The sequence below is a fragment of the Amblyomma americanum genome, chromosome 7 (assembly GCF_052857255.1).
Source record: "Amblyomma americanum isolate KBUSLIRL-KWMA chromosome 7, ASM5285725v1, whole genome shotgun sequence".
NCBI lineage: Eukaryota > Metazoa > Arthropoda > Arachnida > Ixodida > Ixodidae > Amblyomma > Amblyomma americanum.
In genome coordinates this window covers 89,975,481-90,000,179 of record NC_135503.1, presented here as the reverse complement: position 1 = coordinate 90,000,179, position 24,699 = coordinate 89,975,481, and the positions used below count along the sequence as shown (strand labels likewise).

At 47.4% G+C, this 24,699-nt stretch overlaps 1 protein-coding gene across 1 annotated transcript in view; it reads left to right on the top strand.

Moving 5' to 3' along the window:
* LOC144097316 (glutamate receptor ionotropic, kainate 2-like) overlaps positions 1 to 24,699 on the top strand; it is a 481,864-nt gene that overhangs the window by 197,014 nt on the left and 260,151 nt on the right. The gene's annotated exons all lie outside the window — the stretch shown is intronic.

Here is a 24,699-nt window from a genome sequence, read left to right as displayed (position 1 = left end):
CTGCTGGGATTGTAAGGATATGAGTGAAAAGTGAGGCGTTTTTCCCTTCTTCAATAAATTTATTGGCAGTGAAAGTTTGGCTTTAGGCTGGCAGGTGAACTTTAGCTAAATTTCTTAAAGGTTTCTCGCGAGAAATGTTGCATTGGTACGGCAGAATACACATTTTATTGGCAAGAATAACTCGGCTAAATATGATCCCACATCTTCCCCGAGTTCTGCGCCCCTCAATGGTGGATAAACTATTGCAGCGCCACTTTTCCTCTTGGGTAATATTGAGAAACTTAAAACTATTCCCTAGCAGCTTAGTCGCTGCCATCCCACAAAAGAAGACCGATCGAGGCCGCATCTGAATAGAGGCTAATTGAACGTAAAGTTGCGAAAACATATCTGATTGTTTGTTATCACCCACAGTCTTATGTAGCATCCTATTGTGTGTCAGTAGGTCCTCTAATAACTGTTGCTTTATTGAAGTACTTATGTTAGTATCTTGTTGCTCGAAATTGGTTTCGTTTGCTTGGACGCCAGCGCTAAAATGCGCCAACTTCTAAAAAGGAGACGGCGTCACCTGTCAGCTTTTTATCTGTCCGCGTACTCTGCGCTCCTTTCACACAAGTACTTCGGCATTACTCTCTTGCATAATCTACCACAGCGGTCTCATTGACCTAGGGTCAATAATAAAAACAGCCCCATGACAAGATTTCTGCCCCATAGCCTGCGCCTTGCTGCATCATGCAATTAAATGTTAGTGTCAGAGAGCATTCCTTTCTTTAAAGTGAAAATGCTTCTTCAATATGTAACCTTGTAAGTGTTAGGTTTCTGCGCCAAGGCGTGCCGACAGGATCAGACAAGTTCCGGGTGAACGACGTTTATTAACCCATGCTTGTGGGTTGAGGCTCGGGCAAGAAAGAGAGGCGCTAGCAAGTGGCACTCTGCTTTTAATACTTAGTTGACGCATGCGCACTTCGTAGAGTGCTCTTATCGACATGAGCGCCAGCCGGCACAACACCACCTCCCATTTTAATGAAGCACACAGTCAATCAGAGTCCAGCTTGGAATCTATCTGGTGGGCGACGATTTCGCATGGGGTAGCGTCTTGCCTCGGCGGGTGCTGGTGTTGCCTGTTGCACAACCGGAGTTACCCTGCACGGTTGTGGACTGGAAGGAACTGGTGCGCTGGCAGTCTCAGGATAAACCAGGAACTCGCTGGTCGTAACTTCACCAGCTGTTTCACGCCCAGGGGTAACGTCCTCTGCAGGCCTCTGTAGCAGCTGATCCTGGTGCCTACGCCAGGTGAAGGTTCCCCTCGGGGTGGTTTCACGTACTTGGAAAGAGACAGGTCCTGTTTGAGCAGCAATAACAGTGGGTGCCCACTTTGATTTTCCAGAATAATTACGTGCTAACACGGGGTCGCCTACCAAGAAGTGACGTTCGCGACATGGACGACTTAGGTCTTGAATGCACTGTCTGTGTGCTACTCTTTCCCCCACGGAAGGCTTTACGGCTTCTAGCCGACAGCGTAAGCGTCGTCCTAGGAGCAATGCCGCTGGTAATTCACGAGTCGTCGCATGTCGCGTGTTGCGATACGACAGCAAAAATTTATGCAGCTTTACCTGCAGTGTTCCTCCTGTGCCACCTTTGCACAGCGCATTCTTAAAGGTCTGGATAAAACGCTCTGCCAACCCATTGGAGCTGGAGTGGTAGGGAGCCGTGAGGACGTGCCGCGCTCCCATTGCCTGCACGAAGTGCTTGAACTCCTGCGAAAGAAACAGGTCCATTATTGGAAACAATTGTTTCAGGGAAACCAAACGTGCCAAGAGCTCGGTCAAACATCGAATCGTGCTTTCTGTAGTTGTCGATCTCATTTCGAAAACCTATGGCCATTTAGAATGTGCGTCGACCACCACTAAAAGCATGGTATTTTGAAAAGGTCCCGCAAAGTCTACGTGAACACGCTGCCACGGTGAAGTCGGCCATGACTACGGATGAAGAGGTGCGTTGTTTGGAGCGTTACGTTGCTCTTCACAACTAGCGCAGCTTCCGATACAAAGTTCGAGGTCCGCCTCAAGAGTTGGCCACCACACGTAGCTGCGTGCTAGTTCTTTGCTGCGCACGATGCCGTGATGGCCGTCATGGAGTTCGTCCAGAACGAACCCTTGCAGCTTTGCAGGGACGACTACTCTTGCGCCCAGCATGTCGCATCCCTGATGCACCGTCAGTTCGTTGCACCTGCGAAAAAAAGGCTGCAACTGCTCATCCGTGATCGACGTGGGCCATCACACATTTGTGAATTCCTTCACTTGACAAAGAATTCGGTCTTTACTTGTGGCAGCCGCGATATCTCGACTAGAAACAGGCAACGAGTCCAATCGCAACGAATAAAATGTTTCTTCTGTTTCTTTGGTTTCCACTTCAAGATCTGGCAGCGGCAGACACGAGCAGAAATCGGCTTCCGCGTTCTCGCTCGATTTCTTGAAGATAAGATTGTACGAGTAGACAGCCAACGTAACGGCCCAGCGTTGCAAACGAGCAGCCGCGATGGTGGGAATCTCGGTTGTCGGGCCGAATATTGTTTGAAGAGGCTTATGGTCTGTGTCCAAGGTGAATGAGCGCCCATAAAGATAGAAGTTGAACTTATTTAACCGAAAATGATGGCTAACGCTTCTTTCTCCAGTTGACTATTTTTTTCCGCTTCAGACAGCGTTCTTGAAGCGTAAGCAATGGGCCGTGCCCTTCAGTCATCGTAGACATGAAATAGGACCGCTCCTACACCATACTGCGACGCGTCGCATGACAGCCGAAGTTGTCTTTCAGGGTCAGAGTGAGGGAGCGTAGGTGGTTGTGCCAATAGCGCTTTCACTTGGTTGAAGGCTTCTCTAGCATGCTCGTCCCAGTGCCACGCTACCTTTTTTTACAGAAATCAGAAAAACGGTTGTGCTATTGTTGCTAACTTGTTGCACGAACTTGCTGTAATAGTTGACAACGCCCAACAAAGACTGAGGCTGCTTTGATTTCAGCTCTGGTGTTTAGAGAAGGGCGTCAACTTTATCCGACAACGGGGAAATGCCTTCAGCGCTGATTTTGTTGCCAAGGTAGTCAAGTTCGCTTTGAGAAAACGAGCACTTCTCTTTCTTTACCCTGACACTTCGGCTTTGAAGACGCTCCAGCAGCGCTTCGAGATTAGCTAAGTGGTCGTCTAGTGTTTTCCCTGTTACCAAAATATAATCTAGGTAGCAGCAAACACCCTTGAGGTCCTTCAACATCGTAACCATTTTCTTTTGGAAAATCCCTGGCGCGGAAGCGCTTCCAAAAGGTAATCGTTTGACGACAAACAATCCCTTGTGCGTGTTCAAGGTTAGGTATTGCTTTGAGCCATCAGACATGAACACTTCCTGATAAGCGCGGTTCAGGTCGACCTTTGAAAACTGTGTGCCTCCAGACAGAGCCGCGAATAAGTCATCGACCTTCGCCAACGGGTAAAGTGTGACGTCAAGGCACGGATTCACTGTCACCTTATAATCGCCACAGAGGCGTATGCCACCGTCTTTCTGGATAACGGGTACCACTGGCATTCCGTAATCTGATGTGGGAACGGCCGTTATGATGCCCAATTTTTCCATCTTCGAAAGTTCAACCTCAACCGCCTTTTGCAGTGCGAACGACACGTTTCCTGCTTTGAGAAACTTCAATGCCTTATTAGGCTTGAAATACAGCTCGGACCTTTCTTCTGTAATCATACCTAACTCATCTTTAGAGAGTCGTACTTTGCGATTAAAGCGTGCAGCCTTTCCTCTAGAGAGATAGATAGATAAAGAAGAGGAGGGAAAGGCAGGGATGTTAACCAGAAAGGGGTTCCGGTTCGCTACCCTGCACTGGGGAAGAGGGATTAGAAGGCTAAAAGGAGGAAGAGAGAAGGGAAAAAGGCATAACACACACATACACGCACAACGCTGTCACAATTTGTCACTCAATCCAGTCGCTCTCAAGTAGGCAAAGAGTGCCTTGTATGCCTTGAGGGCAGTCGACTGCTGTGGCCACAGACCGAGGATCTCTTGCTCTGTTAATGGGCGAGGATCGAGGCGGTCCAAGGCACAACACAGTGTATGTCTTGCACTCGCAAATGCAGGGCACTCACAGAGAAGATGAGTGATGGTATCCTCACAACCGCAGCTTTCACAGGCAGGACTGTCGGCCATCCCGATCCGGAAAGCATAGTGGTTGGTAAAAGCAACACCGATCCATAAACGGCATAACAATGTTGAGTCGCGACGTGCTAAGTTACATGGAAGACGAAGGCGCAGTCCAGGGTCCAGTGCCTTGAGGCGGAGGTTGCAAAACTCTCCCGTGTTCCACGCTAAATGTGTGAGCTCCAGCGCCAAAGGGCGAAGCCCACACGCTGCGTCAGGTCTTGGTATTGGGATCCCCACTGGAAGTCCGTCGTTGTGAGCAGAACGCGCAGCCGCATCGGCCTGGTGATTACCGTTAATATCACAGTGTCCTGGCAGCCATTGAAAAATGATGTCATGACCTTTGGAAACGGTGCCGTGGTACAGTAGACGGATCTCAGCAACAAGTTGTTCCTGCGACCCGCGGCGTAGCGCAGCTTGCAGGGCTTGAAGGGCTGCTTTAGAGTCGGTGAAAACCGTCCAGTCATGTGGAGGTTCTTGACTGATGAATTCTACCGCAGCCCGTAAGGCTGCGAGTTTCGCACCAGTTGAAGATGTTGGATAGGTCGTCTTCACTTTCATGAAGATGGATCTGGCTGGTATCACCACCGACCCCGCAGAACTGGTCGAGTGAACTGATTCATCTGTGTAAACATGTATGCGGTGACTGTGGTAAGAATTCAGGTGATTCAATGTCAGTTGTTTGAGAGCGGGTAGTGATACACCAGCTTTCTTCGTAATTCCAGGAATATAGAAATGAACCCGAGGTTCATAAAGACTCCATAAGGGTGAGCACGGTCTTGACGCAGGGGTGAACTCAGATGGAAGATATGCGCGATGAGCTTCAATGACTTTGGGGAATGCAGTACGCGGCCTAATTATTGGGAGTGTTGCGAGGTGATGACAGGGAACCCGTGTGAGGTGCCGAATATGTGTTCTCAAGGTGTCAACAGCAATGTATGTAGTAACAGGATGTTCCCGGGCAACAAGAACAGTTGCTGCTGTTGATGCACATTTAGGCAGTCCAAGGCAGATACGGAGAGCTTGCGCTTGCACACTTTGAAGAGTCTTGATATTTGTCTTTCTAATGGAACTGAATATCGAAAGACTGTAGCGCATGTAGCCCAGAAATAGGGAACGGTACAGTTGCAGCATAGAGCGCACTGATGCGCCCCAGGACTTTCCCCCGAGTAAGAAGAGGACGTGGACAATCTAAATTAGTCTCTTTCTCATGTCGTAGACATGTGGACTCCACGAGAGGTTCCTGTCGATGACAACACCAAGGAATCTGTGGCTTCTCTCACAGGGAATGGCTTCACCATTAATGCGAATGGTGTAGCGTGACATTATTTTGCGTGTGAACGCCACAAGTGAACACTTTTCGGTCGAAATCTTCAGGCCCTGCAATCGAAGATAAGATGACAATATCGATGGCGACTTTTGAAGTCTTGCACGGACTTGAGGACGGGTCACCCCTGATGCCCAAATACAGATTCAGATATCATCTGCATATACAGAGATCTGAGCAGATTGAGGCAATACGTCGACCAGGCCGATGAGAGCAAGGTTGAAGAGAACTGGGCTCAGCACTCCACCCTGAGGGACTCCGCGCGAATTTCGGTGTAAAGACGTTGGTCCGTCCGCAGTCAGGACAAAAAACGACCTCTCTGATAAATAGCTGCGTATCCACCTGAACGTGCGGCCTCCGATCTCAGCAGCTTCCATTGCGTCCAAAATGGCCTGATGCGTTACGTTGTCGTACGCGCCCTTGATATCCAAAAACAATGCCACGGTCAATCTTTTCAAACTTTTGCTGTGTTGCACCGACGTTACAAGGTCAACCACGTTGTTGATAGAAGAGCGGCCCCGTCGGGACCCAGACATGAAGGTTGGATAAATCTGATATCGCTCCAAGTACCATTCCACGCGTGTGAGCAGCATTCTCACAAAAAAAAAGAAAGGTAGCTCTGACCTTGGCAGATGGTAGACGTTCCAGCTTTTGCTCCATTCCAGCCTAATTGTCTGAAGCCATTCCCGGCCCAGCAATGGCGGCCCCTCCTGGTCAACGACGTATAGAGGAAGGCTCGCCGTGTTGCCACCGTGCTGCACGTTGACTTGTAGGACGCCTTTAGGGATCACCAGGGCTCCTGTATAGGTGCGGAGCTTGACTTCTGTCGGGTTGAGCCTGGCTGGTGAAAAAAATTGGCGGTATCGTTTGAAAGGCATGACTGTGACGGCGGCACCTGTATCTAGCTTCATAGAGACTGTCACATCATTTACTTTAATCGGTACCATGATAGGCTCAATACTGGGAGCAAATACGCCCTTTACGGCTACCACTTCCGAGTGGGATACCACCGATAACGTTTTTAGTGCCCTTAGCGGGTGTTTCCCACGCGACGTGCCGGAGGCGCTACGGTAAACTCGTTGCAGGTGCCCCCTTTTGTTGCACTTATAGCATTTGTCATTTACGTGGGGACACGCTTTGCCGGAATGTTTCCGCGACCCGCAGCGAAAACATGCCTGCGACTGGACACTCGAATTCGCTTGTACCTTATGCATGGTGTTGGCTGCAGAGACACCTGTACGGGCTTCCGCGGTGCTTTTTGTTGTCGCCTCCATAGCCACAGCGCGCTCTACCTCTCTCTGAAACGTATATTTGCTATCCTCAGTGAACAGCACTCGCTGTATATCCTCTCTTAACAAGCCGCACATGAAGCGATCCCGGATGAATTCGTCTAACGCGCTTCCGAAATCAGAGATTCGTGCTAGCTTCCGTAGCTCAGCAACGTAATCATAAATGGACTCGTCTTCGACTTGCTGCCTCCTGTAGAACATTGTGCTCTCGCCAATGACCGATGGTGTTTCTGCGACAGATGGTCCCCGAGGGACTTCTTTAGTACCTCGAAGCTCTTGGCTGAAGGCAACTCCGGGGCAACCAGCAATTTCAGAAGACTGTAGGTACTGAGGCCTATGATGCTCAGGAATGCATGTACTCTGTCACCTTCGGGAACACGCGTGACGATTAGAAACGACGTCAGCCGTTCTCCGTACGAAGCCCTGTCATTCGTGGAAACGTCGAATGGTTCAATCTGGCCCAGTTGAGCAGCAAACTGCGTTGAACCGGCACTGGCTTCTTCGTTCATGATATCATTCAGCGAAGAAAAGAAAAAAAAACAGCACTCTTCAATCGTCGATACTGAACAGAGGCTGAATGCCGAGAACACTTGCCTTCCTTGACGCTGCGCAACTCTTCAAAATCCCATCCTTGTCGCCACGTGTTAGGTTTTTGCGTCAAGGCGTGCGGAAAGGATCAGACAATTTCCGGGTTAACGACGCTTATTAACCCATGCTTGTGGGTTGAGGCTCCGGCAAGAAAGAGAGCCGCTAGCAAGCGGCACTCTGCTTTTAATACTTAGTGACGCATGCGCACTTCGCAGAGTGCTCTTATCGACATGAGCGCCAGAGGACACAGCAGTAAGCTTGAACCCTGTTTAATGCTTCAAGGCCAAAATCTGTTACAGTGTCGTCCTATCTGCTTCATTTCTTAACCAATCTCAGCGAACTACAATATATCAAATTTGAAATGAAAAGCTGACCTTCCTATCTCAGAAACGCTGAAAGAATGTCTAATCTCTGCTTCTTTTTTTAAGCTTTACTACTAATTCTTACGAGCATCAGTAATACCAATAGCCCATAGTTTATCTTGCCACGGAAACCACCAGAATGCAGTTTCCTTACGTCGTGTAATTTCTTTCAAGACAGAAATACAGTTTGACATCGACTGTCCGAATTCATATGACATATATACCCCATTCAATTTAAAAATGCTATCGTGGCCACCATCATCTACCAAACGTGTTTTTTCCTAATATAATAGAGACATGTAACATAGCGCGCACTGCTCGCCGCCAGCGATCATGTGGAGATGATCTGTACTCAGCAGATGTACCCGCAGCTGGCGAAAATGTGCCCAAGATGACCATCTCATGGGCAGCGGCGCCGCACGGTACGCGCTATGTTAGTAGAACTTTTTGACGGGCTAGTTGGTAAATCTCTATTAAACAGCGTGCGCTAACAGGACGTACAAAGGAAACTTGGAGACAGAGAAAAGAAGCGCTTCTTTCCTCTGTCTCCAAGTTTCCTTTGTACGTCCTGTTAGCGCACGCCGTTTAATAGCGCTATGTTAAAGACTCTAATACCTCTTAGTGTAGGGCCTTTAAGAATTTTCCTCACACACACACACACACACACACACACACACACACACACACACACGCACACGCACACGCACACGCACGCACGCACACACACACACACACACACACACACACACACACACACACACACACACACACACACACACACACACACACACACACACACACACACACACACACACACACACACACACACACACACACACACACACACACACACACACACACACACACACACACACACACACACACACACACACACACACACACACACACACACACACACACACACACACACACACACACACACACACACACACACACACACACACACACACACACACACACACACACACACAGACAGACAGACAGACTAGAGATAACGTCGCTTTTTTCATGCACTAAGATAGAAACCAGGGCGTCAATACCGAGGAGCGTATGGGTTTCTCTGTTTGTTAGAGGCAACTTTCCAATGCAGCGGTGAAGCTGGACAGGATGTTTGCCAGCCTCAGGGGTGCCTGCTTACTGCTTGGGTTTCGGAGCATGCGGGCAGTACCTCCCTGAAAGGGGCAACTGAATACGGAAAGGAACGGGCGCTTGTGCATTAGGGAGCTTAGATTTGTTCTGCTTTCGTACAGCCTAAGTTAAGGTCTTGTTCTTTATCAATATTTATCTCTTTTCCTTGCTTCTCATAATGCAGGGACAGCTGTTTTTGGTGCCTGGCGTTGTTTTAAATTGTGACTGAGCACAGCATTCTCCACCCTGCCCTGCTCTTTCTGAATCGTGCCCTGGGAGCTGCCGTGAGAGCATTTCTTTCCGTTTTTCGAAATTTGTTTTTTAGGTGTTCTTGTGTTCAGGGTAGAAGAATTCATGCAGGAACTTGAAATCGAAAGGCATTAGGAAAACCAGACTTGTCGCAGATGTTGAATGAATGAAAATACGGCACTTTTTTGTCTTTTGTTTTTCTTCTTCTAGTCGCCCACGCAGAGCGCTTCATTTTGTGTCCATCTACGCCAGAAATTCTATTTTACACTTCTTTTATCACGGACAACTTCGCTAAGACCACCGTCCGCTGCTTTCCTATGCGGGAAATCTGCTGTTATGGCAGACGTCACAGAAGGCCTGCAAACACAGCCGCTGGCGTCTCAGGTCGTATTGACTATCGGCTTGGCTTATATTGTCAGCAGCTGGGGCAGGAAGCAAACTGAAAGTCCTTGATTTCTGTCATTGTCGTGCGAGGTCTCAGGTCTGACACCATGTTTTTGTTTGCGTTTTACTTGCCTGTGATGCAGAAAAATCCATAACGTCGGATGCCCATCCACTACTGACGATGGCCGCTTTCATTTAAACAGACTTATAGGGGATAGAGTTTCTCTATAGTAAATAACCATCTTGAATATACCGGTTGTGGTCTGGTCAGCCAAACAAGCGGCTTTAAAAGACGCTGGTGTGCAGGATACCATGGCATTCGAGTTACCCCTTGTGGTACTTCCGGATTGTTGACCCACGCTAAAATCACTACGTGCCCACAGAAAGTTCTGCAAAGGATTTAATCTTCGCAATACATGGCGTATGGAGAGTGCAAATTCTCCCTATCCAGTACTATATGCCATATCGTTTGGAGCATGCTGTTCAGTCGTTGCCAAGAAGCGCTGTTCCTATTGTTATTTGAAGCATCAATAAGATACGCTATCTGATTTCACTGCACACAGAACGTAGCAGCATTTTTTTTTCAAGACCGTCTGTCGACTTCTCGTGTTCATTCTTCAAAGCAGTAACATCCTGCATATGCTAATTTCCTTGGTGATCGGTTCCTCAACGGCAGGAGTATGACGGCTTGAAAGCTTCCTCCCTGCAATGGCTGAATGGTGATGTGCTCAGCGAATATTATTGCCCGCCAGTATAGCTTCTGAGGGGGATAGTTGGTTTTGCAAGTTCGTTTTGCAGGAGGGCGCTAACTTGTGTCCAATAGGCAGATACGGTGTAAATAGGAGGCGGAACAGGTGTACACCAACCTTTAACTGTCATTTATTCTACCAGTGCACACTGATAGGTACCTCGGTGAAAAGAAATGACACAAGAAAGGCAGAATGAAGGAGTACAGGAAAGTCAGAGAAGAATAACCTGACGCATTAAGAGCCGTGCACAAGTTTTTTTTTTTAGCGCAAACAACGTGACAAGAACCCTTTTCCTTTCGCTCATAGAAAATCCGACGGGTCGCTGATGCATCACCGTGCATATCTAACGACATCGAAAACGCCTCTCCGAGCTCTCCAGTCCCTTTAGCAGGAGCGACGTGCTATTGAACTGTAGCTTGCAATCGGGTATAGCGCAATATGATGCGAGGTTGCTTGGCGTGTTGACTAAAGAGCACTTGCAGTCTTTCTCTATCAACTTCTCCGTCAAACATCTTGCGTCCTTATCCATATGCTTGCGCCGCATGACAGTGAAATTAATAGACACCTTACTCGACACATGCGACGAACTTGCAGTGTTTCTAAACACCGCATGGCCAGTAGTTGATTGCGTTCCTTTTTTGTAGGGTGCACTTATCCCAAAACGTAAGTTTACAAAGGGCTGTCTCGGACTTGTTTAGTGACCGGTTCTTGTAATACTTCCGGTGGAGGTGACGTTGTTGCCAGAAGCCAGACCGCAGAATTCCACCAGCATTAAGAGAATACTTGTGGAATTGATGTCATTAACAAAGAAAGGCTAACAACAGCTGCGTGCTCTGAACTTCACTTTTTACTGCTTCAACTCCGTATGAAACGTTTTCCATACTCAGTTTTGACTCTATGTGCATACCATAGGGGAAAAGCCGTCTTCGTAGCCGTTGTTTGCACTAGGATAAACCTAGTACACTGATAATGTTGTGCAAGTGGCTGAGGAGTTGGCGTCTCCAAATGCGCCTGATAGAGTAAAGGTCACATGGGCTTACTACCGGCGGCGCATGGGATGAGACTGTCAGTGTTTAGCTCTTGTTGTTTCCTGTTAGCTCAAGACAATAACGAAGAGTCTGCCCTTTTGCAAACCATAAAATGCGCTGTATACTAACAGCAGGTGATTCAGTCGGTCCTTTAACTTATGTCGGCAGCGTAATTGCTGGCAAGACAAGTTCTTATATCCTTGGGTTTCCAAGGTTAATGGGAGACGTGAGTCCAAACCTCTTCTGAAACTAGTCGAACTCCCAGTCGGAATGTGTCTTGACGCTTCATTCTCAACTTAAGCCAACTATTTAAGACGTGAATTCCGCACAGTAAGGACCCTTATACTGAATGTGAGCGAAAATAATATGTATTCAAACCCTATCCGAAAAAGGGCGAGTCTGATTAGGTCACCTCGACAGTTGTATCAGCTTGTTAGCTGGATTTGTGAACGGCAAACCATATGCACCATAAAAATCCGCAATTCGCTTTGCGTGACGTTACAATTAATTCCACCAACACAATTTGTGAACCGACATTTCGGATCCCGCGTGCCTAATTAACCACCTGAAACAGACTCTGTGTATTTTGTTTTTCCTGATCACGCGCGGGAAGGCTCAAGGCAGCTTGCCCTCAGTTGTTCAACGGAGGGTACTTTCAAGAATACACAAGGCACAAAACAATTACCCTCGTTTTCAGAAAAACCTGCCTGCGTCTCCAGCTCGGTGGCTTCAGCAATGAAACAGTAAAAAGATCCTCGTCTTATTCCGATTCGGCGGCTCGCTTCGCAATAAGAATAACACATGAAGTCATAGCCGATAATTCAAGCGGATATGTGGTAAGATTTATAGCGGCTTTCGTTTTGGGTCAATCAGCTTTAAGGTGACAGTTGTGTGAAAACAAAAGCGAAAAACATTTTTTTGCAGATATAGGCTTCCTGAAGACAAATTTAATATCAAAATTCTTTTCTTAGCACTTGTGAGTACGTACCACGCATACTTAAAATTTAGAGGGACGGTGAAATGAATCTGGTGGTCTAATTTCAGTGCAACAGATCTGTAGGGTTGGTCTTTGCAAGCATTCGAGTCAAATTTTGGAGCTCTCTGATTGACCTATATTTTGCAAATAATTTTAAAAATTGCTGGCCCGAAGTAGGTCGCTGCCGATTATCGCGACACCCCACCGCGCATTCTTAGCCGCCTCTACCCCGATGACAACAGTTGACAGCCTGGGCGAGCCTTTTCAATGGGCGTGCCCAGGTGGCGCGAGCGGGGTGGGGATCGATGACGCGTCGAGGGCAGCAGTCTCGACCTGTTTACTTTACTTTTATTTTTATTTTTCTGCCGTGTCATTGTGTATGAGTTGAGGGGGGCGAGTAGGAGCACCATTTTTAATCGCTGATATCTTCGGCGTTAATGTAACTACCTTACAAAATCTTCCAGTGTGGTGAGGGGTGATGGATTAATGATCACTGGGTCGCATTTTATAAACTCACCATAAAAAATTTCATGGTCCCTTTAAGCAACACTACGGGAGGAAACATGCGGTTTTGTTCCGAAATCTGGGAGAAAATGCGAGGCCATCACGAGCTGTTGGAATGTGTAAATCCCGCTCGTCTTTCCACCCCCCTCTCTCTCCGCCCAAATAAAGATCGAAGAGAGAGCGATACGTATTTACTAAAGGAGATGGTTCTGCAATAAACAAGAGCGAGAAAGAATTTTGCGGAAGAAAACTCAAGGAGGCTGTTCTTAGGCATATTACATTAGCTTGCTGCTCCGAATTACAATTTCGGGAAAGCGAAAAAAAATGGTTACTATCAGTGGTAACGGAGGCAGAGAAATGATGGATACAGACCTGTAACCACAAGCTTGCTACTCGTAGGTAGGCTAATCGATAGTCAACTGTCTAGTCACCTGTCGAATAAAAAGTTTTCAGAGCTTGAGTGACGGGACACATGGACTTAGCTCCATGCAAGAGCGTTAATTGAACCCTCTTAGTGACCGGTTGTACAGGCAGACCTGGCCAGTCGCTAAAGTACACCTTTCCCGGGTGAATTTGACGGAAAAACAAAGTACTTGCTTTTAGCAATGCACGAGGTGAAATACTTCACAATGTGTGCAGTCTTTACGGCATAGACAGTGAAGGCTTGGTCGCCTTAATGAGTCGCGAATTGTTGTAGGCTATCTAGAATGGCTGTTGTAACCCCTGTTTTGTTACACGTATCTGCAGTCTAGCTAAACTGGTTGTTTGGCGTCGATCCAGGTGAAGGGACACCACAGACGCTATTAGATAATCACGCCAAGTGAGGGAGCTATGGAGATGGATCGGTTCAACGTCTTTTGATATCACAAAGCACAAAAATTTTCGCATCTCGTCCTCATTCAAATGCCGCCGCAGCGGCTAGAATTCAATTCCACGACCTTCGGCCACCGAGGAAGGTCGAAATAGACAATGCAAAAAATATAAACGGCAGAAGCGACGTCCAGCTTACAGCACAAAACATTGTCTGTAGAGCTCTGCGTCAGTGACTAATAAAGCGAGCGGCGCACCATTCAAGAAAGCCGGATCAAAACTCCCGAAATAGAAGCTGCCTGTCTGAGAGCTTTGCTCCGATTCCTTCAGTTTGGGCGAAATCGATTTAAGTTTCTTGTCAAGTGCCGAGTGCCGTCGTGAACTCTCATCTTGCGTCTCTGCGTCGTCATTTTCTTTTGCGCAATATTTTCAACTGTCGACACCAACCTCTCAGGCTTTCACGTCAAGGAGGCCCTCGGCGAAATGAGTTGCAAAGTGAAATACATGCACGCGCAAGCATGCATGCACGCAATTTCTCGCATAGAAGGTTCCACGAAGGAACAGTATCAAAGCAATGCCCTCCTAAAGAAAGTTCTCCCGAAGCAAAGAATCAAAGTGAAAGCACAGGCATTTTTTCAATTTCATGTTTGAGCCCGCCTCATGCTCAAGAGATCTGTTTCGCAATGATTTAAAAATAGCAGAAAATAATTTGATTGCGAATTCTTGCTTGAAAACGTGTGCATGATTTCGCAAGATTAAAACAGGTTTCGTTTCCAGAAGTTCTGGCGTGAAATTCGAAATACACACCTTGAATGCTTTTTTTTTATTCGAGAAGTGTGCAATGAGACATCACCTGAGAAAGGGGGAATGGAATCAGGAGACAGAGAGTTAAAAGAATGAGTGAAGTCCAGTTTCGCTGACGTAGTCGCAGAGTTTACTAGTGATGTTATTGTCCTTAGTCTAGTTCTGGTAATCACATTCGGGGTTCCACCGCAGGCCCGCCTCCTTGAGGAGCCGTTTTCTAACAGGAGCCGTCGCTAGGTACGTCCACAACAAGTGCTGCACTTCAGGAATTTCTGGTGCAGCGCCACAGTGAGGGCACCTGTCAGTTGCTGGCAGATTTTTTTTCACTCCACCGATGGCGGACAGATTAGGTCAGAGCCTTCCCTACCCCAAATCCGGCGCACGTATACCCCCTCTTGCCGAGTAAGACTATGGGGGCGAGGGTGCAAACACGGAGGAATTATAGCGCGTGTTCGCTGGCGCACAACTTGTGATTCGGAAACATGGGACAAGAACGGATTTGGGGAAAAGGGGAAGGTGGCGGGTCGACTGACGTGTCAAGGTGAGTCATAGCATCCGCTTGAAAGTTATGGGAATCCTGAGCATGGCCGCGAATCCAGTATATGTCCACAGGACATGGGTACTTTGCGCAGAGCACATGAATTGATTGTGTAACCTGGAGTGCGGGGTGTCTTTACACGATGAAGTTGTATAGACTGCTTTCGAACTGAGTTTGCCGCGCGTTAGGCGCTGACTCCTTTGATGCTTACAAGCAAATCATTCTTTATTGAATGTTTTTTTTTTCGCAGCGCCTTACCGGATGAATCCTATGATAACGCTAAATATCTATAATATTATCTCTGCAAAGAGCATGAGCTCGTGTCCGTCTATCAGCCCTTCATCTTTGGCATTCATGGACGAGGATGTGGCTTTGATATTTGATTTAGGCTTGTTGGTTTCTTTGCTTAGCGAGGGAAGGTAGCGCGAAACGTCGAGAACGAACACCCGGACCTACGACGTTCAACACCAGTCCTGTCTGCCTATATAGAAGCAGACAGGACTGGTAAAGCTTCAGGAGGGCAAGACGGAAACTGGGGGGCGGCGTCGACCTCGTCATCGTCGTCTGCGGGAAGCTTCCACCTGCCAGACATGACAGGCAGTGTTTAGGGCCATTTTTCTCTCTGCACCTGCCACCTGCTAACCGTTCCACCTCCAACTGTAGCGGAGAGAGATGAGAATGACCGCACCAAGAATGACTGAGCAAAAAATGAAACTGGCTAAGAAGCCAGTGCCTCGGACAACAGGAGGATGGTCGGGAACTTGCAAAGGTCGGGAAGAGCAACCTGGGCCTCACAAGCCCCATCGGTGGCAGTGCTTGAAACAGCCACCTACCTGTGCAGTCGAGCATCGCTTAACCGCTGCGCCCGCAGAAGAATGAGGTGTCACCACGGTCTGTCGATGGGACCTATTTTACGCAACTGCGCTGTAAGAATTCAAAGCAGAATCAGAATGAGAATAGGTTTGGGAGCGAAATACAATCGACTCCGAATTAGAATACAATCATAATAGGACTATAATTGGTATTGTAATAGATTGGCGAACGAGAAAAGAATGTCATTGCATTTCCTCCGCATCAGTCCAATTGTTTCTGTTAATGTTGTCCTCGAAATATAATGGCGCATACCCACAAGGGTGATTGGCCATGACCAGGCTCTGACCAGCAGTTTTGTGGATTAGATGCAGCAGTAATGAGATGAGATCACAGAAGAAGCAACTCAGATTCTGCGACAAATATTGTTTAGGGTGGTAAAACGGTCCAAGAAGCTTAAATTTGTTGCAGCTAAAGAAGAAAACAGAAGAAAACACAAGAAAGACAGAAATATGAATAGCAAAGCAGAAAAGAAGACCCATCGGTGAATACCCAATTGACCGCCCCTAAAATTTTCGTCTTCGTCCTGCTAGCCATGCATTCATGGTGGCGGTTGCTATGAGTGACGAGGTTATTGTTATGAGGTTGTTAATTCTTTGTAATGAGGTGTGCCTTCAAACAGGCCACGATTAACCAAGTGACTAAACTTACCGTAACTGCTGTTACGAGGTCGTCTCAAGAGCACGACATCTGTAGTTCTGAGAGTGGTCTCATCTTTACCAATGCTTCATGTAGTTAGTAGCGCAACTGCGACATCGCGTTGAGCATCGATTACAGCAGTTCTATCGGAGCTCTTTGCATGTAGCTATATAATGCAGAAGAAGCACGAACATTCCTTATTAGTTTTAGCGTTATCCCAAGCAGCGGATCTCTAGGCTTGTAGTAGAAGAGTACGCCGCGCTGACTGACTTGCACTTCCCGGACACTATTTCCTTAGGTTCCCATTGTAGCGTAGTTCAAAACAAGGCCGCGTTAACTTTTGTAAATGAGCCACTGAGTAATAACGTTTATAGGCGCAATTATTTCACGTGGATGTGAATAAATGGAATAAAAAAATTTCTTAACTACCCGTTAAGGCAATCATGCCTCAGTATTTCTGACCAAAACTGTGACTGCATGGCATATAAAAGGAAAGACAGCATTCGAGTTGGACGACTATACGATAAGACTACATTACACAGTGATATGTCTCTAGCAGAAAGTCAGCCGCACAAATCCTCTCATTTAAAACTCTTTTCACTACGTTTTACTTTTTTTCTTAAATACCGGAAAAGTTTAATTCCCGTGTTGATACGCTTAGGGTAAGGTACCAGCAGAGCTAGTCTAACCTGACGGACTAAACTGAAAAGATATTACTTCTTTATTGTGCATATTCAGTGAAAGCCTGAGTTCATAATTTTCATGCTCTTAGAGTATAGAGACAGAGCTGATTGCTTCGTTATTCCTTTTTGACTAATATTTTATGAATCACTTGTTTAATAGACAGTAGTTGAAAATAAATGAGAAGGCCAAGCAAGGCAAAAAATGTCGACTGACTAACACGAAATTAAGTAGTTTTAAAACAAGAAACATCGAGCGCAAAAATATACAGAGTACCAACGCGCGAAAGGAAGTAGGCAGTAATGACAACAGTAGCTGAAGCGAGGAGCATTTCGGTGTTTTTTTTAGTAGTTTGTTTCTTGGTATAACGAAACGACGGCGTTATTACTCTTGCAATAAAGTAATGAAGACAAAACTCTCGATAATACACATCTGCCGGGCTCAAATCCTCCAGCAACGTAAGCCCGGTTGATTTCGCTGTTCTCTACGGTGTTACAATAACTGCTACTTAGTCCGTTATTCGTTCAACCACTTTTACGCTCTTAAGCTGCCGCGGTGGCTGAGTGGTTATGGCGCTCGGCTGCCGGCCCGAAAGACGCGGGTTCGACCCCGGCCGCGGCGGTCGAATTTCGATGGAGGCGAAATTCTTTAGGCCCGTGTGCTGTGCGATGTCACTGCAACTTAAAAAACCCAGGGTGGTCAAAATTTCCACAGCACTTCACTACGGAGCCCCTCATAGCCTGAGTCGCTTTGGGACGTTAAATCCCCATAAACCAAAACCAAACAAAACTTTTACGCTCAACAAATAATCATTTTACACATTTGGTTACCCGCAGAACCATTCACAGTCGAACTTTTTCATGCTCATTCAGTGTTAGAAAACTATTATTTGCGCTATAATTTAGATACCGCAAGTAAAATTTCTTTACTGCGGAATGCTCGATTCTGCTCCTACTTTTCATAACCGTTAAACTACATTATTTTTCCCCTTCTTGTAAGGAATAACGGATTCTATATGCACGAAGGTGAACCAGGGTTCTATTCCTTAGATCATCATCATCATCATCATCATCATTATCATCATCATCAGCCCTACTACACCCACTGCAGGGCAAAGGCCTCTCCCATGTCTCTCCAATTAACCCTATCCTTTGCCAGCTGCATCCACCCTTTGCCTGCAAACTTCTTAATCTCATCCGCCCATCTAACCTTCTGCCGCCCCCTGCTACGCTTACTTTCTCTTGGAACCCACTCCGTTACCCTTAAAGACCAGCGGTTATCTTGCCTTCGCATTACATGCCCTGCCCAAGCCCATTTCTTTCTCTTGATTTCGACTAGGATGTCATTAACCCGTGTTTGTTCCCTCACCCACTCTGCCCGCTTCCGATCTCTTAACGTTACACCTATCATTTTTCTTTCCATGGCTCGCTGTGTTGTCCTTAACTTAAGCTGAACTCTTTTCGTTAGCCTCCACGTTTCTGCCCCGTAGGTGAGTACCGGTAAGATTATGCTGTTGTACACTTTCCTCTTGAGGGAAATTGGTAAACTGCCACTCATGATCTGCGAGAATTTGCCATATGCGCTCCACCCCATTCTTATCCTTCTAGTTATCTCCCTCTCATGATCCGGATCAGCTGTCACTACCTGCCCTAAGTAGACGTATTCCGTCACAATTTCTAGGCTCTCGCTGCCAATTGTGAACTGTTGTTCCCTTGCTAGGCTGTTGAACATTACCTTGGTTTTCTGCATGTTAATTTTTAGACCCATCGATCTGCTCTGCCTGTCTAACTCGTTGATCATGATTTGCAGTTCACCTCCTGAGTGACTCAGCAAGGCAATGTCATCAGCAAATCTCAGATTATTTAGGTATTCTCCATTTATTCTTATTCCCAACTGTTCCCAATTCAGGCCTCGAAATACCTCCTGCAAACATGCGGTGAACAGCATTGGCGAGATCGTGTCTCCTTGCCTGACGCCCTTAGATCATGAAGACCATAAAAACTGGGGCCCTGCTTGGAGAGGGTGCCTTCCTACACTACACATCTCGCTTCTTTTGACCGCTTTCTGCAGATAGAGCGCGGCGGCCCTAAAAATCTGCACCCGAGAGGAGGGAAGCTCAGTTTATGCGAGGATTACAGCTTGCGCGCTCACAGAAGCCGTCGAGCAGCATTGGAACCAGACATGCGTGACTGACTGCTCGAGAGCGGGCACCACGACACAGGCGCGCACCACGCAGCCACACATGTCCATAGACACGACTCGCGCCATCAACGTAATTTTCGGCAAACACCAATCAAAGGCGAGGCTATTTGTCTTCCTGTCTGAGCTCCTGCCCGTCCGCCCAGCATCGCCGAGGCAAAAGGCGGACAGCAAAGTGGGCCCTGTTTGCAGCTCGTTAGACCATATCTGTCGCTGACCAATAACACACGAAGCAAGGCTCCTGCTCTTGATTCCGGGATTAACGGGGTACTAGTTCGCTTCCGGTCAACACTACAGCATGCCATCTGATCATACAGAGTTTTCTCACTTCTTGTACGAAGTAGAGAAAAACAAAGAATATGCAAGATGAAAACATCTCTGGTGCATCGGTGCTGTTGTCTTTCACCCCCTCGGGATTGGCAAGAATAATATTGGGCTACAAGGATTAAATCCTTCTGGTCTAGCAATAAAAACATTAGCTCAGTAAAAGAGGAAGACCGAGAATGCTTTTCTATGCGGGCTGGCCCTAGAGAGAATGGCGCAGCGGTGCGGAATCACTGGGAATGAACGTGCTTCGAGAGTGCCTAGCCAAAATAAGAAAAAAAAGGGAGGGGGGGGTGCTCAAATGCGTGTTTTGCATTTGTTGGTAGCTCAAGATTGTATTGAATTCGACCATGGTGACATTCTTCGTCCTATTACTTCAGGCACAAATTGTAATCTGCCTCGAAATCTTCACCCGGAACTGAAGGCATTGCTTCATAGAAATGACCCAAAATTATCAAGGTTTATCTTGTGGTCTACTTCACTTCACTTCACTTTATTCACCTTAAAGACCCCCTTCAGGGGGTATTACATAAGGGGTGGGTTAATATGTTGATCAACAAGTACAAGTCATTGCTTTGAAATAATTGCTTAGCGTATCTGAAAATGCAGACAGGTGTGTGATGGCAGCGATATCGGTGGGGAGGCCATTCCAGTCCACAACAGTTCGGAGAAAAAATGAACCTGAAAAAGTTGCAGTACGCGACACAGGGCGGGCGATCTGAAACGGATGGGCAGTGCGGTGAGATATGCGGTTCGGATGAGTAATGTAGGGTGGTTGATTTAGAGAACTATGGAAAAACTTGTGGAGCAAATAGAGGCTGGCAATGCGGCGGCGGTCTGCGAGGCTTTCAAGAGCGGAATTCTTCTTCAGAGCTGAAACGCTGGTGGTATATGAATATGCAGAGTGAATGAAACGAATGGCGCGGTTCTGAACTGATTCGAGTGCATTTGTTAGGTACGCATGGTGTGGGCTCCAGATGGGGCTGGCGTACTCAAGTTTGGGTCTGATGAGGGTTTTATAAGCGAGCAGCTTCACGTGTTGCGGCGCATGACGAAGATGACGTTTCATGAATCCTAGAGATCTGTTAGCAGATGATATGATTGTGGTAATGTGTGTTCGCCAAGAAAGAGATCGCTGCAGAGGGTGACACCAAGATACCTAAACGATTGGACGCTTTCTATAAACGAGTTAGCAACTGCATAGGAAAAAATAAGAGGGTTGTGTTGTCGATGAAAGGAAATGAGTTTGCATTTGTTAGCATTTAGCGTCATTAGCCAGAGGTCACACCATTTATGGACGCTGTTAAGGTCGTTTTGAAGGGCCATTTGATCAGAAATGTTAGTGACAGTGCGATAGATTACGCAGTCATCAGCGAAGATACGAATTTTACATGACACATGTGAAGCTAGATCATTAATATATATTAGAAACAAGAGTGGGCCGAGCACAGATCCCTGAGGGACGCCAGATTTAACAGGGAGAGCGCTTGAGCGGTGGTTGTTAATAGAAACGAACTGAGATCGGTTAGCTAGAAATTCTTTAATCCATTGCAGGATATTAGGGTGTAAATTTAAAAGGGCGAGTTTTAGTATTAGGCGCTGGTGAGGTACCTTGTCAAATGCCTTCGCAAAATCTAAAAAAATAACGCATCGGTCTGCAGGTTGCGGTCAAGGTTAGCATGCACGTCGTGAGTGAAGATTGCCAGTTGGGTTTCGCAGGAGAGCCCCCTACGAAACCCGTGTTGAGCCGGATCAAGGAAGCTGTTTGAATCTAGAAAGTTTATGATATGGGAATAGATGACATGTTCCATGATTTTGCAAGGCACGCTGGTTAAGGAGATGGGACGATAATTTAGCGGAGAATCCTTTTGACCTGTTTTGTGGGCCGGGATGACCCTCCCCACCTTCCAGTCGTCCGGTAAAGTTCCTGTCGACAGCGATTGCAGAAACAGTAATGAGAGATAAATGGCAGAAATGTGTTTTGTGTTTTTCAGTACTTTTGAGTTCATTTCGTCCACTCCAGCGGCTGACGAAAGTTTAATTCTGTCGATAAGGTTTTCGATACCCTGCGCTGTGATTTCGATGGGAGACATTGCTGGCAGTGTTAGAGTAGGCGGAGTGGGCAATGGTGAGGCAGTTTCGTTTGTGAAAACAGATACAAACGCGCGATAGAAAGCACAGACGCTGTCAGGTTAACTTAAAGGCAACAGCATTAAAAAGTCATCCATTTTCGGTCCAAAAAGTACCTTACTTTGCCTTGGTATGACTTTTTTCTGGAATCATTAGGAGCCATTGTAGCAGAAAAGGAGAATTTAGTGATTTCTTGACTGCAGGGCGTGGAATTTTCCTCTAGTTAGATAATTGTGCTCAAGGAAACGTTTTAGAGATGAAAGATTTTGAAATATACGGCTTGGGACAGGTGAGATCGCAGTTTTCAAGAATATTGTGCTGATGTCTTTGATTCTCTGGGTGCGTTTATTTCTACAAAACTCTGCGCACCAACAGTTGAGAAATTTGGTCCGAAGCGACTTACGATTTACCTGCGGACCACATTACTTGCTCCCTTATACTTTCCACCAAGGCTGTTCTCAACATAAACAAGCCATTCAATAACCTACAACTTTGCATTAGAAGTGGTTTAAACAAACTTTGCTGAACAGAAGCTCTGGCGTCAGTTTTCTTGCTGCTATACAAATTCCTTGCCTGCCGTCACGCGAACTCTCCAGCATACCATGTCTGGCAAGGTGCATTTCGTCAAAATTTAGCCACCATGCTTTCATTTCATTCAACAGAACAGAACTCGACACAAAGGCTGTTCACTCGACTGCACTTATGCACGTGTTTATCGTAAGCATAGAGAGATGGTGGCTCTAACATAGCGAGATTCCGCATGATGTCTAGCACTCGAAGAGCAACAAAGGTAATGGCCAATCACGCGAAGTCAAGAAAAGTACTCAACGAAAGTGACGACCGAAGGGGGCCTCTCGTAGCTTGTGGCTTTTCGCAGAAAATTCAGTATTTTCCGCTGTTACGATTTTAATCCTTCATCGACGGCTTTGCCGACGTCCGATAGACGGCGTCCATGGGCATCTCGGCTGAATACACAGCAGTCCTGTTGTCCTTTTTGATCGCAGAGAGCACGGGAAGAGAATCTTTGCGTCTGATGACCTTCACGTCATGCATCGAGACCGAGGCATTCGCCCCGGGTGTAGCAGGAGGCGTCGCACCTAGAGAAGCGCCATTAGTCCGATTCTGCCGAGCGGTGGTCACGTGAACACCCTTCTTCGGGTCGCGTTTGTGGCCTTTTAGAGAGAAGCGAGAATGCCTCGAAGTCACATTTCTCGAAGCAACAGTTGTTGCCACGGGTCGTAAAAGAGCCTTAGTCAAGACGCTGCTGTTCATGCCTGGTGAAAAGAAGTCGACCGTCACGTTCACTAGGAACCAACTGCAGTTCAGCAGCACTCCGTTGACGAACACGCTGCCGTTGACAATCTCGATGATGCTCCCGTTAAGAACAGAGCCGACAAGCGAGTTTCCGCGGACAACGGCCTTGTCGGCGTCGATGCCGACGATGGTGTTGTTCCCGCACAGGTCTTCAATTTCCGAAGGCATGCCGACGGACGAATGCTCAGCGGCGGGTGGCGCGGCTGGCGTGGGCGCACCGAAGCCTCGCCGACTCACCCGGGGTGTGATGGGCAGCGTCAGTCCCGATCTTCGTGGCCGGCCTCGCTTCAGCTTGAAGCCGAATTCCTCTATCGGCCGGAAGGAGATCTTCACCTTGCCGGTGTCTGTGAAGCTGTAGCTGAGCGCCGTGACGCAGACGACCCCGATGACGGCGATCATAGCCGTAATGGCATACATGCCCTTCCGGGTCACAATGACCACGGGTCGGGGCCGCTGCTGCAGGACGTTCTCGTCCATGGCTGGCCCGCGTTTGGCTACTGCTGGTGTCTAGGCCATCCTTGTGGCACTGCCTCCCGTGGCGGGGCCCGGGTTGGCTGGAGGTCGCGGCCGGGACTGCTCGCGGGCCTCAGGCACGGTGCTGCTGGTCAACAAAGGCGCTTTCAACCGGCGGCACAAGGCTGCGACGGGCCGGCGAGCGCGTGCTGCTCATGGGGCACAGAGACGGCCGTCGGCGCTGATGATGATGATACTGCTGCACATGGCGATGGCGCCGCCTTTCTCTTACCTTCTGACTTGTCTTACATTTCAGTCTCTCCGTTTTCTTCTAGTTTCTAAGAGCTCTTGCACTGCTGAAGATGTGCGCATGAGTTTTTAAAGAACTCACTGCAAACTGCTTTATCAGCGATGATAATAATAATAATAATAATAATAATAATAATAATAATAATAATAATAATAATAATAATAATAATAATAATAATAATAATAATAATAATAATTCGTTTTGGGGGGAAAGGAAATGGCGCAGTATCTGTCTCATATATCGTTGGACACCTGAACCGCCCCGTAAGGGAAGGGATAAAGGAGGGAGTGAAAGAAGAAAGGAAGAAGAGGTGCCGTTGTGGAGGGCTTAGGAATAATTTCGACCACTTGAGGAACTTTAACGTGCGCTGACATCGCACAGCACACGGGCGCCTTAGCGTTTTTCCTCCATAAAAACGCAGCCGCCGCGGTCGGGTTCGAACCCGGGAACTCCGGATCAGTAGTCGAGCGCCCTAACCACTGAGCCACCGCGGCGGGGTCAACGATGACGTAAAAAAACTGTTTCCCTTTCTTAGCTTTTCTTCAACCCTGCGTTAAAATGCTAGTTTAGCTAAATGGCGGACTTCAAATCTGCGGCACTAAGTGCCGAATCTTGACGGCAACCTTGCCTGCATTTCTCTAATTCTTACTTTTCCGCTGGAACTGTTCGTCGCTTCTTGCGGGCCTTGGATCTGCAGCTGTGAGGCTTCAGCAGGAACCCTTGAGCAGTGAAAGAGGTGGTCATGCGGTCATTCTCGCGCGTCGGTCTGTAACTGAGCACCAGAATTTAGGCAGTACGACAGAACTTGAGATTTCGCAGCATCTGCAATACAGGCGAC